At 40.4% G+C, this 19,162-nt stretch overlaps 1 protein-coding gene across 2 annotated transcripts in view; it reads right to left on the bottom strand.

The window, feature by feature from the left end:
* Positions 1-19,162, bottom strand: part of Rnf13 (ring finger protein 13) — a 91,286-nt gene that overhangs the window by 66,718 nt on the left and 5,406 nt on the right. The window contains exon 1 of one of the 2 annotated variants that reach the window (XM_013348753.2): positions 8,653-8,688. The exons of the other annotated variant lie outside the window; for it this stretch is intronic. The gene's annotated coding sequence lies outside the window, so the exon portion shown is untranslated. Of the gene's footprint in view, positions 1-8,652; positions 8,689-19,162 lie in introns of those variants that run through there. 2 annotated transcript variants of the gene reach the window in all.

The raw sequence follows: 19,162 nt of genomic DNA, 5'->3' as shown, positions 1-19,162 counted from the left end.
GAATGAGACAGATCCAAAGTCTGAATCTGAAAGCTCGTTGTGCTGATTAGTTTACCAACTTGACACAAGTTAAAGTCATCTGAGAGAAGGGAATCCCAACTGAGACAATACCCCTCTAAGAGCATAAGATTGAGCTATGCATAAGCCTGTAAGGCATTTTTCAAATTAGTAATTGATGTGAGATAGTCCACCCCATTGTGGGTTCCATAAAAAGCAGGCTGATCGAGTGGGGACCCACAGGTGTAGTCCCTGACTACAGGCCAGAAAGTTTGAGCTTATTTTTACTCTTTCAAAGTTGTTGACAACAGGTGTGGCTACAAACAAGAGATCCTGACCTAGGGTGTGGTTACTTGGTTTCTTGGACATTAAGATGGCCCAGAGAGGTGGATCTGCTCCACCCTGACCGCAGGTCAGAGAATTCAAGCCTACTCCAGCTCCTTCATTTTAAAATAAAAGATTTGACACAGAGAGTGGCTGCCTACAGGACATTTGCTCTAAGGTGTATCCGCTGCATATCTTGCCCAAAACATCAAAATGCTTGACTCAGGAAATACTGGCTTAATGTCTCAAGTATTGAAGCAAGTAACTACTCTGGTTGTGTCATGTTAAAGCAGTCTTTTGTCTTCTTTCCCCCCTGTCTGTACTGGGGTGTGTAAGTGTATGGAAAATAGATGCAAACAGATTCAGTATTCACTGAGTTGCCTTCCTGGTACTATCCAATGTCTCTTTATTTCTTTTGTATCTCCATCTATTATAACATTCAACGAGGCACTTATGACATGAACAAGTCATGGGAAGCAAGCCAGTAAGCAGCACCCCTCTGTGGCCTCTGCATCGGTTCCTGCCTCCATGTTTCTGCCTAACTTGAGTTCCTGTCCTGACTTCCTCCAATGATGAATAGTGATATGGAAGTGTAAGCCAAATAAGCCCTTTCCTCCAAGTTGTTTATGGTCAAGGTTTTCATCTCAACATTAGTAACACTAAGACTTTTGTGATCAATACATTCTCAAGAAAGCATGAAAGTTTCTACATTTTAGTTTAAAGTGACTTTGCTTCATCAAGAAGCCTTCTAAAGGGAAAAGTTTTAATTCTTTAATGGCTTCTCCTAGCACTTAGCCTACTGTGTGAAGAGAAATACATCATGGTACTAGACAACATTCAGCTGTGTATGATTCGTCACTAGAGAAATACATCATGTTACTAGACAACATTCAGCTGTATATGATTCTTCACTAGAGAAAAGCATTTAAAAGGAAATGACTCTTAAGTTTGCTATAAACCTTTTCCAAGAAAGGTACAAGGCCATAACCTGTAGCCCCAGATACTTAGGAAGCTGCTGTGAGAGGACCACTTGAGCTAGGGACTGCAGACCTGGGAGGGCCGCCTTGACTGAAGTCAGAGAGCTGGAGCTTACTCCAGCTCTAGAAAGTTACTCACAGGAAGTCTGACTTAAGGAGTGGCTACAAATAAGATACCCTGACCTAGGGTGTGGTCACTTAATGTTTTGGATATTAAGATGGCCCACAGAGGTGGATCCACTCCACCTTGATCAAAAGTCAGAGAATTCAAGCCTATTTCTACTCCTTCAAGGATAAGACAGGAGGTTTGACCCAGGGAGTGACTGCCCACAGGATACTTGGTCTAAGGTGTGGTCACTGCATGTCCTGCCTAAAACACCTGAATGCTTAACTCAGGAAATAGTGGTTTGATGTGTCAAGTATGGAAACAAATCATTGTTTTCTTTTTATTTTGTGTCACATTAAGGCAGCCTTTTGCCTTCTCCCCCCCCCCTTTTTGGATTGGGGTATAAAAGCAATGGAAAATAAACACGGGCCTATTCAGTATTTACCAGACAGCCCTCCCAGTTCTATCCTATGTCTCTGTATTTCTTTCATCTCTGTTCCTCCTACCTAATTTTTCTAATCCACACACCCCCTACCCTGGAATGTGCGAACCCCATTGATTCACACCACACCACACAAGGAATACATGCATACATACACAAAAAAAAATCTAATGGATCAAATTCAAGAACACATTAAGATGACATTTGCCATAAAGTTCAGTTCAACATATGTGAATCAATAAGTATTGAGACCAGCCTGAACAACAACATAGTGAGGTTCTCACCCCTCAGCATCCACCCTTACCCCACAGTCCCTATCGCAAGTCTTACAGGAGGAAGAAGAAAAGATAATGACATTTTTTTTTAAAAAAAAGGGTTTACTTGTACCATTTCTAAAAACTGAACATGATCTTCAAGGGAACCTGGAGGCTACTAAATGGCTGTTAAAGGAAGCTGTTCCTTTCAAATACCAAGATCTTCCACAACCTGATCTCATGATTCTAATTCAGTATCATCGATCTGAGTATGAAAACTTTACCTGAATAACGGAAGACTTCTCCATGACCATGTACTTTATATTGGCATACTGTGCTTTCAGTTTGTATACTCCTACAGAGAGAGTATATCGCCACCCACACAATGTCTGTGTGGCAGCACATCTGAAATCCAACAGTGTAGGGAGGGGCAGGCAGATTACAGGGCTCACTTGTCACCTGTCTAGCCAATTAATGAGCACCATGGTCAGTGTGAGATCCTGACTCAAAAACAGTAAATAAAGAAAGAAGGCAGAGAACAATAGAGGAAGACAGAGATATCAAGTGCTAAACTCACAAACAACACACCACACAAGGAATACATGCATACAGACACAAAAAAATCTAATGGATCAAATTCAAGAACACATTAAGATGACATTTGCCATAAAGTTCAGTTCAACATATGTGAATCAATAAGTATAATTCAGCTCATAAACAGACTAAGGGCAAAAACCACATTATCATCTCAATCACTACAGACGAGGCTTGCCACAAGTCCGGCATTACTTCATGACAAAATCCCGGAAGAAATGAGGAACAAAAAGAAAAAAATGCAATATAGTAAGTTATGCATGACATACCCATAGCCTGTGACATTCTAAATGGGGAAAACAGAACATTTCTTCTGAAATCTAGAATGACAAAGGTGCCCACTCGCTTCATTTAGTCACTACACAGCTAGAAGTCATGACTAGAGCAATACAAGATTTTAAAAAGGGGATACAGATAGGAAATGAAAAAGGGAAACGATGCTTACTTGTAGGCAACATGATCCTATACTTAAAAACCTTCTAGAATCCACCAGAAAATGCTTAAACCTAAAGAACATTTTCCGCAAAGTAACAGGACACACACACCAAAAAATAAAAATAAAAATAAATAGTAGCTTTTCTATATTCCAATACCAAACTTGGCAAGAATGAAATAAGGGAGAAATTCCATTCATAATAGAAAAGGGGGAAAGGTTAAAAGGCCAAAATCAATTAAATAATCTTTAAATTATACTAAGCCATCATAATATAACCAGGATGGCACTGGCACAAAAACTGACATACAATTATTGGAACAGAATAGAGGACCCCAAAATAAGCCCCCACAGCTACAGCTGTCAAAAACATAAATCGGAGAAATGACCACCTCTTCAATGAATAGTGCTGGGAAAACTGTATTTCTATGTGTAGAAAAACAAAATCAGATCTGTTTTCTCTCTCTCTCTCTCTCTCTCTCTCTCTCTCTCTCTCTCTCTTTCCATATGTAGAAAAACAAAATCAGATCTGTTCTCTCTCTCTCTCTCTCCCTCCCTCTGAAAACTCAATTCAAAACGGATGAAACGCTGAAGACCTGAAAAACTTTGAAAAACTTTTCATCAAGATATAAGCATGAGACAAGGACTTCTGAACAGGAGTCCAATAGCAGAGAAAATAATCATTAGACTAAAGAAACAGACTTTACAGAATGGAGAAAACATCCCTGCCAACTATACACCAGACAAGGGATTGATAAATATGATAAAAGGCTGAAAAATGAAACACCAGTAAAATCAAATGACCCAGTCAATACACGAACCAATAAACTTAATGAACATTTCTCAAAAGAAGAAAAATACAAATGGCCAACAGGCACCTGTAAGTGAGTGTTTAACATTCTTAGTCATTGAAGACATGCTAATTAAAGTTTAAGGATCCTTTCTCATCAAACTCAAAATGATAAAATCAAGGAAACAAATAACAAATGCTGGCAAGGGGGTGGGAAACAAAGAACCCCTACTCACTGCTGAGAGGAATGTAAATTTGTACAACCAATTTGTTGGGGTCTTGTTTTGTTTTGTTTTTTGTTTTTTCGAGACAAGGTTTCTCTGTAGTTTTGGTGTCTGTCCTGGAACTAGCTCTTGTAGGTCAGGCTGGCCTCGAACTCAGAGATCCACCTGCTCTGCCTCCCAAGTGCTAAAATTAAAGGCATGTGCCACCACTGCCCGGCTAATTTGCCAAGGATCTTCCTCAAAAACCTGAGAATAGAGCCACTGATGACCAGGCGAATGCATTTGCTGATAAGGCTGACAACCTGTGTCCAATCACCAAGACATACAAGGCAGAAGGAGAGAACCAACTCCTTGGACCTCCCTGTGTGTAAGAACAAGTTCACAAGTACCCGTGCATGAGCACACTTAACCACACACACAGAGATACAGTCATTAAAGAAAACTGAAAACTGAATAACCATATGACCCAGTTAAACCATTACTGGATAGACAACTGAATGATTCTAAGACAACAATGCTGAAATGCTTTGTGCAGTCACGTTTATGTCTGTACTGCTCAAAATCAAAAAATGTCAACAGACTAGACTTCCATCAACAGATGTACAAAATGGAACTTTATGGGGTGATAAGGAAAAATGAAATACTGACATATTCAAGAAAACTGATGTAATTGGAAATCTTAAATGAATTAAGTCAGTCTCAGAAAAGCAAATAACATGTTTTCTCTCTTATGCAGAAACTTAAAATTACATGTGTGTAAACACATGTGAGCGTGTGTGTACAAGTGCATGCATGCACAGATGTAAATCACAAAACTTGAAGGATGAGATCAGTGGGAAACAGGAAGGGTAACAAAATACAGTTATGGAAAGCAGAAGGGGGAACTAGTTGAGGGAAGGATCAGCTACGGGGGCAGGGATAAAACAGTTGGGGAGAAAAAGAATGGGCGCAATGCACACTGACACAAATGCATGGTGACACAGTGACAAAACCTACTGCTTTTTATTCTAACCTAAAACATTAGTGTAAGAAGAGTCCTGTTCAGGGCCACAGGAATGATTTGGCAGATAAAGGCAGTTGCTGCTGAGCTTGACCATCTGAGCTCCATCCACAGGGCCCACAGCATCGATGGAAGGAGAGGAATGACTCACCTACACACACATCCTAGAGCACGCACACACCAACACATACAATAAGTAAAAGCAAAATGTAAATTTTGGTTTTAAAAAATGCTTATGACTGTAATCCCAGCACTGGGGAGGCAGAAGGAGGAGGATTGCTGCTAATTCAAGCCATCCAGGGCTATTTATCTCAAGAACCTGTCCCCCCAAAAAAACTTTTTAATTTTAAATAAAGAGAATAAAATATTTTAAAATAATAAGAAACACTAAATACATGACAGTTTCATCAAACCAACAATAAAGACATCCTGGGGGCAACAAGGACAGTGTAGCTATGATGGTCAGCTTTAACTGCCTACTTGACAAAACCTAAACTCACCCGAGAAGAATCTCAGTGAAGAACGTCTGTATGGACTATCCTGTAGGTGACAGAGAGGTCTTTCGAGAAGTTCACCTGTCTCATTTTTTGGTGTGATATATATATATAAAACTTACCATTTCAAAAATAGCTTAGTAACTATATTTTTACTGTCTGTACTAGATCACCATCTTATATCTCTAGAGCCTTCTTATCCTGACACAATGAAACCCACAGCCCTTAGCAACACTTATTCACTTCCTGTCAGAATTTGACAACGTGGGGCAGCACATAAGTAGAATCATCCAGCATGTCTTCTGTGACTGGCTCAGTTCACTGCATGTCTATGGAAGTATAAAATCTGCTTCCTTCTCAGGCTGATAGTGCCCCATGGCTTGTACACACCACATCTTGTTTACCTACTCACCCATTAACAAAAATTAAATCGCTTCTATTCTTGACTTGTTAAGAAACATTTAATTGTGTTTCTTCTTTTAGTTGGGTATGACAGATTGCCTTAGTTGTAAAAACAGAATTCCTCTGAGATTACAGCCGACTTTGTTCAACAGTCATTGGTCAGCCCAGGCAGGAATGTTTGCTAAAACAGCATCTGCCCTGCCTGAAGGAAACAATTCACAAAGGAAAGACCACGGAGCTGCACAGAGCCCCCAGAGCTGCATCAAGTTCCTCACTTGAAAGCCCCACACCTATAAAGGGTGCCCTTTGCAGACCCCTCCAGGCTGACCCCTTTGCCATGCACGCTAATAAATGCAATCACGTGTGGAGGTTAGACTCTGTTCCTTTCTGCCTTGTCTCTTTCCTCTGTGCTCCAAATCTAATATGGTACATACCAGAAGAAGAACTGCAGGAACAATGACTTTTTGAGTATTAGACCATTTTCCACAGATGCTGACACCTGTGCACCCACCAGTAATGTACAAGGGGTTCCTATGACTTCTCATAGCTATAACACCTGCTGTCTGCTATTTTTGACACAGCCACCCTAGAGTGCAAAGAGTTGTGGTTGTGGTTTGCATTTCTCTATGAATTAGTAATATTGAGCATCTCTTCTTGCACTGTATGCCCATTTGCACATCTTCTCTGTGCACTCTTCTCATTTTAATCAAACTCCATTGCTGTTGCTGAGTTATAGGGGTACTGACACACTTTAAATATCAAGCCTTGCCTAGTATAGGACTGAAATATGTTTTCTCCCATTAGGAGCATTATTTCTCACTGTGTAAAAAGTAGACAAGTCCTTCAATACACAAACACTTTTAATGCCAACTCCCCTATTTGTGATTTTATTACCTTTGTTTTTGGTGTCATACATAAGAAATCCAACGATGCGAACCTTTTCCCTGATTTCTTTATATATTATTTCTATGTTTTAGATGTTGAACACATTTTTTGCTAATTTTTACATTAAACAGTAATATAACTTACTTGGAAGACACTTTCTTGATCAAGACTGAGAAGTGACATACCATGCAGTGATTCACAAACTTCTTCCAAGTCAAAGGACAACCAATAGGTCAAAACAGACAAGAAGAAAAGGTGGGGGAGAGATGCTAACAAACACACACTTCATAGTTCTCTCAATGCCACTATTGTCAACTATATCAGAGGCTGTCAACCCCAGCAAAGAACCACACAGAAAACAAGAAATGAACAATTGACAATGAAACTTTTTTCAGGGGGTTTGAAATCTTTAGCACTAGGGAACATAGCAGAAAATTCTGGTTTTTGTGGTTATCAAAACATGCACCATGTTTCAGAGTATGTCTCCTAAACCAGAATGTTTTATTTTTACGATGTTTCCACACAAATGTGAATGCTATCACTATAGCTAGCACTGAGAAAACTTGACTTTATGCTAGTTCTGTGTTAACGATCTGATGGGAATGTCACTCCCCCTAACCCTCTACACAGCCTTTAAAACACAACAGGAGAAAGTGACTTGTACTGTCACTCTTTTAGGGGACAGAACTTCTATATGTAAGAACTAGGAACTAACACACTGAAAAGCAAACAAATCTACTTACTCATCATTCCTACCTTCATCCCTCCTTTAATTTCTGTACAGTTCTTAGATAGAAACCAATAATGCGGCAATGATCGACAAGGAGTGTGGGTGTATAAACGTGGACTCTTTCATGCTGTGGTCATGGTGGTAGTCACACCAGCCATGTCACATCATCGCCATTGTCACACGCTGCTTCTTTAAATTTACTTTAGTTATGTGTACGTGGGGAGAGGTGGGCCTGAGCTGAGCGCAGGAGCCTGCACTCAAGGAGGCAAAAGATACCAGATCCCCATGGAGCTAGTTACAGGGAGTCACAAGTCACAGGATGTGAGTGAGGGCTATGGCCAGGCCCGGTAACCAGCTTTACAGTGTTTCTCCAGCTACATTCTTGACTTCCTTTTCTAGATGCCAGCCCCACCTGTGGCAAGTGTTTGCAGTCAATTTACACATCTACCATGAGTTACTCCTTTAATCTCCTGCTTTTTTAAATGTTCACTTCTTCCTATCTTAATTTTTAATTCTCATTTTTACTGTTTAGTGTCCTTATTTGCTGAAAGAGTATGTACTTCTCAAGGACATCAATATTTACTTTACAGATGTGCAAACAGTGCTTGACAACAGTGCTTGACAAAAACTGGATGCTTAGCATTTGTAAAACAAATTACATAACATTTCTCTTTATACTATCTTCAACAAAACCTCTAAATGTGACTACTGGTTTACCTCTCTTTAAAAAGTTCTAAGACTTTAACATTAAACTTGTGTTAAGGCTCAATAGCAGAGCAGCTGCCTACCATGGGCCTCAAAGAGGCACTGACTCCCCAGTACCACCAAAATTAATAAAAATCCTGTTTCCATTAAAACCAGGGTGTGGTGGTTTCAACAGTAGTCCCAGCTACTCAATGGAATTCAAGACTAACATAGGCAGCACAGTGAGATGCTGTCTCAGATTCCTAAGTGAAAAATGTCTTATGCATATATTAGAAATACACATTAATATACATACATTGAATACTATGGAGGCTGGAAAGATGGCTCAGCAGTTAAAAGCAGTTGTTGATCTTGCAGAGGACCCAGGTTTGGATGCCAGCATCCATGTCAGGTGGCTCACAAACCTCTTCTGGTTTCCCTCTTCTGGCCTCTGAAGGTACCTGCACATATGTGGTATGCATCTTTATACTATGTCACACACACACATACATACAAAATAAATAATTCTTTAACTATTATGAAACAATAAGATAATCTAATAGATTAGAATGTTAACTCTGGGTGATAGGTCTTTATATCATTTTCAGTTTGTTCTTCACACTTATTTACATGCTTCAGAGAAAAACTTTCTAGAGTCTATTAATTTATGGTGGTACCTGCCTTTAATCCTACCATTTAAGAGACAGAGGCAAGTTGACCTCTGTGAGTTTCAGGCCACTCTGGCCTACACAGGAAGTTACAGGACAGCCAGGGCTACATCACAGATGCTGTCTCAAAAACCATCAAAATGATGATGATAGTTCAGGTATGTGGCTGCTGGTAGGCTGTGCATTCTCCATGGAGGTCCTGTACCCATGCACCAGCAGGCAGCACAAATCGTCAGTGAGTCTACAAACAGAAAGGACATGAGGGAGAAGAAGGACCTGTTGGGGGAGTTCTATGGGGAATAAGAGGATGGCTTGGGGTGAATACGATCATGCATGAAATGATCAATGAATAAATAAAAATATTTTTAATACTTTTAAAAATAAAAAAAGGCAGAACTTGGGAAGAAAAATAAATGTTTTTTTTTTCAATATAAGCACTCAATTGCACATAAAATATTCCCTTTTTTAAGATTACTTATTTTTATGTGTATATGTAAGTGCTCACATATATACACATACTGTTGCTTCCCACCAAGGCCCGAAGTGGGTACGAGATGTCCTGGAACTAGAGTTACAGACTATGAGAGGTTTGAATGAGATGTGGGCATTTTAACCCAGTTGGTGGCACTGTTTGGGGAGGTTTAGGCGGTGCAGCCTTGCTGGTGACTGGAGGCAGGCTTTGGCCTTGGGATTAAAAGGCTCGTGCCACTTCTATCTGCTTTATGTTTGCAGTTGAAGATCTGCGCTCTCAGCTTCCTGTTCCTGCCGCCTGCCACTTGCAGCTATGCATATTCTTATCCCTCTGGACCCCTAAGTCTAACCCTTTCTTCTATAAGATGCTTCTGACCATGGTGTCTGATCACAATAATAGAAAAGTAGCTAATACACTGACAGCAATAGGCTCTCGTACGAGTGAGTTATGGGTACTAGGAACTAAACTTAGGTCCTCTGCAACTGCACAAGGGCTCAGCCGCAACCCTGGCTCTGCTCCCAAAATATTCTATCCCATGCAGCAGCTTTAACAATGAGTATGATTGCTGTAAAGTGAAAAAGCAGCAGGCATGTGCATCAGTAGACAATACATCTCAATCAGCTACAGCCCATAGCTTAGTTAACTGTGATGCTGTGATTGCAAGCATTCAGTCCCAACTGGCAAATGGCTCAGCACTGTCCTTGGACCCAAAGGTAAAACAAACTGAATAACAAAAACAAACAAACAAACCTCAATTTTTTAAGCATCCTGGAACTATTCAGGTATTTTGTAGCCGCAGGGAGCTATATCAGGAAACAGGGACCATACAATATGCTAAACTATGGTATAAGTATACAGATATACATTACAGAGGCAGGAGAGTAGAGGGCCTATGGGGCTTGAGAAACTGCTGAGAATAATGGACATGTTTGTCAACTTCATCATTGTAGTTGTTTCATAGCTACGGAAATGTCAGTGTTTATCAGAGTTTATACTCAATATCTGTAAGTTTTTTTCAATCAACTAGTCAAAACTCTGTTTTTAATATTGTGAAAAAGATGGCCAGAAATGGTCCTTAATCCCAGCACTCAGGAGGCAGAGACAGGAAGATCTCTGTGAGTTCAAAGCCATTCTGATCTAAATAGCAAGTTCCAGGCAAGTCAGAGCTACCTGTGAAACCCTGCCTCAAAATAAATAGACAGATAGATAGATAAACTATGATAAGATATTAAATAGTCGAAATGGAGGAAGGACAGAGATGAGAGGAAGGAAAGAGATATCTTGATTGAGGGAGCCATTCTGGGGTTAGCAAGAAACCTTGCTCTAGAAAAATTCCCAGGAATCCACAAGGATGACCCCAGCTAAGACCCTAAGCAATAGGGGAGAAGAGGCTTGATCTTGACTTGCCCTGTAGTCAGACTGATGAATATCTTAAATATCACTATAGAACCTTATCCAACAACTGATGGAAACAGAGGCAGAGACCCTCATCAGAGCACTGGACTGAGCTCCCAAAGTCCAATGGGAGGAGTGAGAATATGAGCAAAGAGGTCAAGACCATGATGAATACACCCACTGAAATAGTCTACCTGAGCTAATGGGAGCTCACCAACTCCAGCTGGACTGGGAAGGAACAAGCGTAGGACCAAACTAGTCCCTCTGAATGTGGGTGACAGTTGTGTGACTGGGACAGACTGAGGGGCTACTGGAAATGGCAACAGGATTTATCCGTACTGCTTGTACTGAAATTTTTGGAACCTGTTCTCTTTGGATGGATACCTTGCTCAGCCTAGATATAGTAGGGAGGGCCTTGGACCTTCCCCAAAGCAATGTTTCTTATCCTCTCTGAGTAGTGGGGGCGGGGGGGATAAGTGGCGGGGAGTAGTAGGAACTTGGATTGGTATGTATAATGAAAAAAGATAGTTTGTTTTCTTTTAAAAATAAATTAAAGATAGATAGATAGATAGATAGATAGATAGATAGATAGATAGATAGATAGATAGATAGATAGATAGATAGATAGAAAAGCTGAGGCTCCCAAAAAGCTAAACATAGAAAAGGGATCCTTTTTCCACAGCTGGGATCCAGTTCTCAATTGAGTATGGTGAAAGAAAACTCGGCACAGATTTTTCAGTAGGCTGTCCAGATAGAGCTGATCCAACGCAGGAGGGAAAAAAAAGCAAAACACAGCCAGAGTTTGTGGTACAGGCAAGAAAATTCTGGTGTACGGATAGCAACAAGGAATTGCTGCAGAACACAGATGGAATGTGGAGTATTTGTGAGAACTGGTTAAAGGAATCCCCTTCCTAGGCCTCCAACGACCTAAGGGCCTTGTAGAGAGCTAAGGATCCTGCTACCCAGGCCTGCATGAGTGCTGTAATACTAGATGATGTCACCTGCCACTACACCCACCTGCCTGCTGCTTTCACTCACTGGTGTCACAACTGAAGGATATAAAAGCTACCAAACACCAGCACATGGCTTCTTTTCACTGCTCAGATGCCAACACAAAGGTGCACAGCGAAAACTGCTCGTGAGGTTTCAGGTAGGAACACCAACTCGGTTGGAAAATGGACGTGTGTGATATTCTGACAAAGAACTCATCTACACTCTGTCCATGCCTTGGGTGTGCTTGTGGCTTAATTTAAAGGAGACAAATTAACTGACCTGGCAGAGGCAATTTCAATACAGCACAGCATTTACGTGAAATATGAAGCTTTACTTACTAAGTTGATAGTGAAAACTAGGAACAAGAAGTAAAACAGATTGGAAAGCTTGCAGTTTGGCCAGAAAAGAAACACTTCTGAAGGTGAGGTCAAGGTGGTAGCATCCCAAGCACAAAGAAGCCACAGACTTAAGAGAACAGGAAGATGACAGGAAGATCTCAGGTTTTGCATACTGCCACCCATCACACAATCACCATGTAAAAAGAGAACTCATTTGAAAGCCTCTGTTTGAAGAAGAGATCTCAAAGATGCCTGCTTGCACAAGGCCACCCAGGGAAGTGCTTCCCAGGGTTAGTACCCAAGCAATCAGTGATAACTGCAACCATCTGTACAAACAGGCCAAGTTGCTGCTTAACCTGGAAGACAATGGAATCGTCCATGGGTTGCAGGTTTTACAGCATTACAGAATGCAATAAGTAGGAAGTCATAAAAGCTCAGATTTTAAAGAAAACCTGGAAACTCCAGCATGTTTAACATCCCTGAAGGCGAACACCAAACATACATGACAATGAAGCTGTAACCTAAACTCACACCACACCAAAACAATAGCAGAAAGTGGATCAATGGCCTGAAAAAAATAAGAGCTCTCCATGAGAAAAGACTTTAGAGAAAATACAGGACCAGGTCTGACAGTACACACCTGTAAATACCAGCAATCAGGAAGATGAAGGAAACATCAAAATTCATATAGCTTACCCCAGATACTGAAATACTATTTCAAAAGAAAAAAAAAAAGCCAGGAAAAGTGGGACACCTATAGTCTAAGAAGCTGGGAAGCAGAGGCAGGTGAGCTCTATGAGTTCAAGGCCGGCCTGGTCTACACAGAAACAGAAAGTTCCAGCTAGTACTACATACTAAGGCCCTATCTCAAAAAAAAAAAAAAAAAAAAAAAAAAAAAAAAAAAAAAAAAAAAAAAAAAGAAAGAAAGAAAGAAAGAAAGAAAGAAAGAAAGAAAGAAAGGGGTAAGTTTCCATATTAGCAATGAATTCTTAGAAATGGCATCAAAAGCATGAGTAAAAAAGATATAAATTGAAAACTTTTATGTATCAAAGAACATTATTAAGATAGAAACCACACACAAAAGGAAAGAAAATCTGTACATCTGTATATCTGATAAGGATCTAATACCTGGAGTACAGAAAGGAGCTGGAGAGAGGGCTCAGCTGTTAAGACTGCTTACTGCTCTCTCGGAGGACCAGGATTCAATTCCAGGTTCCCAGCATCCTCCTCAGACAGCTCACCAACACCCTCTTCTATCCTCCAAGGGGACCCACACATATACACACAGATACACAATAGAAACAAAATAAATTTCAACATATACAAACCACATTTTTATTGTTGTTTTTGTTGTCTGCGTAGCTCTAGCTGTCGTGGAATTCGCTCTGCAGACCAGACTGGCCTCAAACTCAGAGATCTGCCTACCTCTGCCTCCTGAGTGTTGGAATTAAACATGTTTGCCACCATTGCCTGGCCATATAAACCACTTTTTAAAAATTCAGTATCAAAAAGATAATTTTTAAGAGACAAAGAACTTAAACAAGTCTTCAAGAAAACATGCAAATGAGTGCATGAAAAGATGCTCAAGGTCATTGGTGACAGGGTGACACAAATCAAAATCACGAGTAGGGCTGGGCATAGATAGTGGCACAGACCTTTAATTCCAGCACTTGGGAAGCTGACAGAGCTCTGACAGTTTGAGACTAACCTCATCTACATAGCGAGCTCCAGGCATAGTGAGACCATGCCTCAAACAAACAAACAAAAACCACAAGTAGGTACCACTCACAAGAGTAACAATAATAATGTTTAAGACAGAAAACAGGATGCTGGAGAAGAATCAGTAGATAAAGTCCTTGCTGCCACACAAATATAAAGATCGAGTTCAGATACCCAGCACTCAGAAAGTTGGTCATGGTGTGCACAGCTGTCACCCCAGTACTGAGGAAACAGGAACAGGAGGATCAATGTGGCTTGCTGAACAAGCGAGCTACAGATTAGACTGTCTCAAAATTTAATGTAGAAAGAGACCAAGGAAGACACCCAGCACCACACACACTCACTCTCGAACATATGCGCACACATGCACGGGCATAAACCAGACAGACATACACCAAACCAAAAAAATAGAAAAGAAAGAGGAACTGTTACAAAGACACGGAGAAATTCGTACCCTCACCCTCTGCCAACATAAATATCGGTTATTCTAGACACTATGGAAAACAATTTCGCAGGTTCCCTAAAAAACTAGACACAGGCTTACCATAAGCAATTACAATCCTGGTACAAAGAAATAAAAACTGGTACCCAAACACATCCTCATTGATTAACACTAACAAAAACACTAAACACAAACAGGCAAAGGGTTAAAACGATTCAAATATCCATCAATGACTGAATAAATTGTGTCTGTAGAGGAATATTACACAGTAGTTTAAATGTGCTAGTACATGTTACTGTATGTCAGTAAGTGAATGCTACTAAGTCACAACCATATAACATTTGATTCCCTATAAAATACCAGAGTAAGTAAATACATAAAAAGAAAAATAATTACCGGTTGATATGGCTAAGGGTATTAGGAAATAAAGAAAAGTAGCTGCTAATGGTACAGGATTTTTATTTTGAAGTGGTGAAAACATTTCAAAACTAAACAACATTGAAATATACAAAATACCACTGACTTGCTACTTTTTAAACGATTAGGTCTTTTTGGTGTAAGGGGGGCATTGTGAGTGTGTGGCGCATGCGCGAGTGTGCTGTATGCATCATGTGCACACATATGTGGGGCCGGCAGAGAATGTGTTCTGCTATCACTCTATGACTTCCTGCCACAGACAGGGCCTCTCACTAGAATGGCCAGCCAGCCAGCTCTCAGCATCAGCGCCTTATTCACAGCTTTGCCCAGCTTTTCATGCGGACACTACAAGTTCAAACTCAGGTCCTCACGTGGCAGGGCGAGTGCTCTTATCCACTACATCACCTTCCCAATCCCTAAACAGTTAATTTGTTAGGTTAATATCAATTCTTACCCTGCCAAAAAAAATCAATTAGTATTTATATTTCATGAGCATACAGTACTTTCTTTCGAAAGGTCAAAAACGGAAATTGTAAGACAAGTAACCGGATAAATTCAACATTGACAGGTGCTTTCTGTAAGAAGAGTTAAAGATCAATGGCTGCTTTCTCTCCCAGGGCTCCGTGCAGAAACACTCACTTCTCATCAGCTCATTAGAGCTCTTTCCCTCTGCTGAGATCCACTCCCTCTGCAAAGTTTAAGTGGCTAGTTCAATCATTAAAAACTGAACTTGAACTAGACAACACTTAAGCAATAAAACATTAACACATTTCTAACTTCCTTAGAAATCATTCTCAAATTATTTTACCCAACCAGAAGTTCTCATACATCAGTGAACAGAATTATCCCAAAATCTATTGCTCATTCAATTATATAAATGTGGCTATGAATATTTACATGTCTTAATGTACATGATTATCAGTACCCTAAAAAAAAACATGATACTAACAATGTTTCTTAGACTTTGTCCTTCAAACACTGATTTCATCAACATCTATGATCACGATTGAAATAGCATAACTGTCTTCTTCCAGCCTCACCCTCTTGTAAGAGGAAGGCAAAGTTACACACAAAAATGTCTCGAAAAACCAAAAAAAAAAAAAAAAGTCTCAACAAGTAGGAGGAGGAGGAGCACAAGAGAGAATAAAAGTAAATGAATATGCTCAAAACATTTAATAAACATGAATGAAAATGTCATAATTAATATATGGTGGGAAAAAAGGAAATGCCTGATCATGCTACGACCTGTGTAAAATTCCTTGGCAGATCACACGGATGTCAAAGACAGCTTGAGACTCTGCCCAGGAGATCTACTTACACTCGCTCTCTCTGAACTCAGTCCCTTGCCATCCTCCATACTCCCTTCTTCTCACTGAAAACACTGTCCAGCAGCCTCTCATTCTGCTTTGTCGGTACCACCACAAGGTAACCAAACCAACTGATCATCATTCTTGTGTTACCCCCTCATGCTAGGGATCCTTTTTCTTTAAACATCTACAGATTAGGAACTGACATTCTCTGATTCTGTATGTCTCGCATCTCATGCCAGGAAATAACACAAGGGACCAGTGTACAAAGGTAAACACGAAAAGGTGAGGAACCACTCACTATGGCCTAGCACTGAAGCTCAATGGGAAGCACTCAGCTCCTTCTCCTCTGACAACTGTATAGTAACTACATTGTACCCTATTTTAAAGTGTACACAGCAGTCATTAGCAAATAGCACCAAAACATAATGTGGATTTGATAAAAATCCACTCTTAAACCTATGTCATTAACCAAAAGCAGTTATTTAGCTTCATTTGTATGCAAAGGAACTTTATAATCAGCTCTATTTTATCTGTTAGTAAAGCAAAATATTAATGCAACATTTTTGCAAGACATCTCAAAAGCTGATTTTTTAAGCTGAAAAATTCCAATTACCTTACCAATAGGAAAATTAATTGGAAGGTAAAAAAAAAATCGTTATTGTTAGTGAACAATAATACCCAGGTTCCCTTAATGTTGAAGCTTTTGTCTCCAACAACCTTATTTCTATTGGTCTCCTAGATCAGCAGAAATACAATTCACAGCAGGTCTCTCTTTGTTCATCGAGCGAATGCATAGTCCTTAATACTTACTGTACTACAAATTTCCTTCAAAGCCTGCTCCCTGCCTGGGCACAGCCTCTTCCTGTCTATCATGAACATTTAATGTGCACTTATATTTGCATGCATTAAGAGCTTTCTGACTTTAAACCGTTTGTCTCAAAGGAGATAACAAAAGCAAAGTTGAAGACACAACAATTTACCATTCAACATATGTATAACCCTTGGCACTGTTCAAAAGGTAAGACATTGTAGTGGGAGGGGGGACTCGGAGAGAGGTGAGGAAACATAAGAAAGACATGATCCATCCCTTCCTTCAGAGTGCTCCTCACAACCCACCAGGATCTGGTATCGTTATTCTTATCTGCTTAAGTAGTATGGCTTGAACATACAGTAGAAAAAAAAAAATCTAATTACCATAATAAAAAAGGTACCCGTTTCTCCCACAAAAAGGCCAGCTTCAGAAGGCCAGGGCTCCTGTCCCTTCAGTTAAGTGATGCTGACTGAGTGCCTAGCACATGACAAAGAAGGGAATGAATAAATAGTTGTTGGGTGAAAGGATGCTGGGTAAAAGAAGAAAGCCATGCAAGCAGCGGGGTTCGAGTACTGTTTCTACTGAGATGACATACGTGCGGGCCTGCTCTCTCTCCATGCTCACCAGCAAACACACTTGTTTGACTGGCCACTCACTCAGGCCTAACATGACATCAGAGAACTAAAAATAATTCAGGGAGAAAGTTCACAGCATAATTTAAAATCAAGAAATTGCATGTAAGCCTAGAAAATCTGCTTACTAAGGGGAAAAATAAAAAACCCTACAGGCCCTTCTATTACTTAATCCTGAGCCCTTTCGATGTAAAGAGGGCTCTGAGACACTGCTCCTTCTTTTTTACCACAGGTCCCATTACTACACAAACATCCCAATTACTCTCTACCACTTTCCACATATTGACTAATTTTCTAAACAACTCCGACTCAGAACTGTTACCATCGTCACTTCACAGAAGGGGAAAACGGAAGCCAGAGGATGGAAGGCAAAGGGATTTACTCACAGATCTTTACTCTGCCCGCCAGCCCAGGTAGCCTTTCTCCCTTTACAGTTCTTCCAGTGTGAACTTGGGAAGAAACAGAGTACACTCTGTAGTTGTGTTCTGACTTTGTTGTCCCGCAAAGTCTCACCCCATCTCTGAAGAAGGGTTTTGCTATGAGCAATTCAAGTTAATCGACAAAGAAATAATTAGATCTAACATGGAAATGTTGCTGAGCCTTGCAGAATACAAAACTCAAAACATCTTCCGACATTCTTAGCGTAAGAATCTCTGGTCTCCAGTTTACTGTTCTGAGAAATGGGAGCCTTGTGTGTTCACACTTTTCCTGCCGCCCCAGAACACTAATGAGACATGCTACAGGAAAACGTCAGCGCATTCCTACTAAGTGGGGAACTCTCAGTCCTGAGGTATTGCCAGCGCCCCAAGTAGGAACGGCAGTTTGGGCCACTCCCTCATGGTGTGAGCCTCACTCCTCTGCTCATGGAACAGCTTCCAGTATCCATTTTACCTTTGCACTGCTCAGCATCTTCTCCATCATTCCGTCTCTCCCTAGAACCCGTCCACTAAATGTGTTCATCGTAAGATCCTTTATTTACACTACTAGCATCAGTACTCCCCCAGATCTGCCCAAAGCCATGTCCATTCCCGATGTTATTTTAAACATGTCAAACCTACCCTTCATTACAACCTCCACACTTTGTCTCAACTCTATGGAACTCCCACCTCAGGCTCCCGCTTCTCCACTGGACCTCTGTTCCCAAATTAAAAGAGGGATTGGTCACAACTAAAAGTCAAATGCTCAAGTCCAAATGGATCAAAGACCTCAACATAAAGCCAGCCACACTGAACCTTATAGAAGAGAAAGTGGGAAATACACTTGAAAACATTGGCACAGGGAACCACTTCCTAAATAGAACCCTAGCAGCACAGACACTGAGAGAAACAATTAATAAATGGGACCTCCTGAAACTGAAAAGCTTCTGTAAAGCAAAGGACATGGTCAACAAGACAAAACGATAGCCCACAGAATGGGGAAAGATCTTCACTAACCCTACATCAGACAAAGGGCTGATCTCCAAAATATACACAGAACTCAAGAAATTGGACACCAAAAGAACACATAATCCAATTTAAAAAATGGAGTACAGACCTAAACAGAGAACTCTCAACAGAGGAGTTCTAAAATGGCTGAAAGACACTTAAGGAAATGTTCAACATCCTTAGTCATCAGAGAAATGCAAATCAA

This window comes from Microtus ochrogaster, chromosome 1 (assembly GCF_000317375.1).
Source record: "Microtus ochrogaster isolate Prairie Vole_2 chromosome 1, MicOch1.0, whole genome shotgun sequence".
Classification (NCBI taxonomy): Eukaryota; Metazoa; Chordata; class Mammalia; order Rodentia; family Cricetidae; genus Microtus; species Microtus ochrogaster.
Note: the sequence above shows the minus strand (reverse complement) of the source record. Positions and strands in the feature narration are given on the sequence as shown.